Source organism: Crocuta crocuta, unplaced genomic scaffold (genome assembly GCF_008692635.1).
Source record: "Crocuta crocuta isolate KB4526 unplaced genomic scaffold, BGI_CrCroc_1.0 scaffold791, whole genome shotgun sequence".
In the NCBI taxonomy this organism is placed as follows: domain Eukaryota; kingdom Metazoa; phylum Chordata; class Mammalia; order Carnivora; family Hyaenidae; genus Crocuta; species Crocuta crocuta.
The window spans coordinates 91,674-93,359 of NW_027532408.1; the positions used below are offsets into that span (position 1 = coordinate 91,674).

General features: G+C 48.5%; 1 pseudogene; it reads left to right on the forward strand.

The window, feature by feature from the left end:
* Positions 1-463: 463 nt before the first annotated feature.
* On the forward strand, positions 464-1,470 carry LOC144243685 (glyceraldehyde-3-phosphate dehydrogenase pseudogene; annotated as a pseudogene).
* Positions 1,471-1,686: the final 216 nt, after the last annotated feature.

The following is a 1,686-nucleotide window of genomic DNA, read 5'->3' on the forward strand; positions in this document are numbered from 1 at the left end:
GCACATGCAGCATGTACACATACACACATCTGGTGTCCTAGATCTTGCCCTCCAATACTGTCCCAAGGTTCTGTCTCCTTATTAAAACTTGTTCCAGATTTTAAAAATGCCAAGCTCATGGGGCGCCTGGGTGGCTTAGTCGGTTAAGCGTCCGACTTTCGCTTAGGTCATGATCTCACAGTTCGTGGGTTCGAGCCCCGCGTCGGGCCCTGTGCTGACTGCCAGCTCAGAGCCTGGAGCCTGTTTCAGTCTGTGACTCCCTCTCTCTCTGACCCTCCCCTGCTCACGCTGTCTCTCTCTCTCTCTTAGAAATAAATAAAAACATTAAAAAAAAAAAATGCCAAGCTCAGAATGATTCAAACTTGAGCAATTATCAAAGATTCTAGAACAGGCTCTCTGTTCCTCCCTGTTCGTCAGATAATAGCATCTTCCAGTGCAGTGCCAGTTGTATCTCAGATATATGATGGTCAAAGTCAGAGTAAATGGATCTGGCCATATTGGGTGCCTGATCGTCAGGGCTGCTTTTAACTCTGGCAAAGTAGATATTGTCATCGTCAATGACCCCTTCATTGACCTCAACTACATGGTCTACATGTTCCAGTATGATTCCACCCATGGCAAATTCAATGGCATAGTCAAGGCTTAGAATGGGAAACTAGTCATCAAAGGAAAAACCATCTTCACCTTTCAAGAGCAAGATCCTGCCAATATCATATGGTGTGATGCTGGTGCTGACGATGCTATGGAGTTCACTGGAGTCTCTACTACCATGGAGAAGGCTGGTATTCACTTGAAGGGTGGGGCCAAGAAGGTAATCATCTCTGCTCTTTCTGCTGATGCCCCCATGTTTGTTATGGGCATGAACCATGAGAGGTATGACAACTCCCTCAAGATTGTCAGCAATGCCTCCTGCACCATCGACTGCTTGGCTCCTCTGGCCAAGGTCATCCATGACAACTTTGGCATCGTGGAGAGACTCATGACCATGGTCTATGTCATCACTGCCACCCAGAAGACCATGGGAGGGCCCTCTGGGAAGCTGTGGTGTGATGGCCAAGAGGCTGCCCACAACATCATCCCTGTTTCTACTTGTCTCACCAAGGCTGTAGGAGAGGTCATTCCTGAGCTGAATGGGAAGCTTACTGGCATGGCCTTCCATGTCCCCACCCACTACGTGTTGGTCATGGATCTGACCTGCCACTTGGAAGAAGCTGCCAAATACAATAACATCAAGAAGATGTAGTGAGAGCAGGCACAGGAAGGCTCCCTCAAGGGCGTCCTGGGCTACAGTGAGGGCCAGGTTGAGTCCTGTGACTTTAACAGTCTTCCACCTTTGATGCTGGAACTGACAGTGCTCGCAATGACCACTTTGTTAATCTCATTTCCTGGTATGACAATGAATTTGGCTGCAGCAACTGAGTAGTGGACCTTGTGGTCCACATGGCCTTCAAGGAGCACCAGCCCCAGTGAGAGCAAGAGGAAGAGAGAGGCCCTCAGCTGCTGGGGAGTCCTTGCCCCAACTCATCCCCCAACATACTGAGAATCTCTGATCTTTACAGTTTCCAGCCCAGACACCCTGAAGAAGGGAGGCGCTTAGGGAATCCTCCATTGTCACACCGTCAATAAAGTATACTGTACACAGCCAAAACAAACAAACAAAAACAAAAATCCAACACACCAAAGATA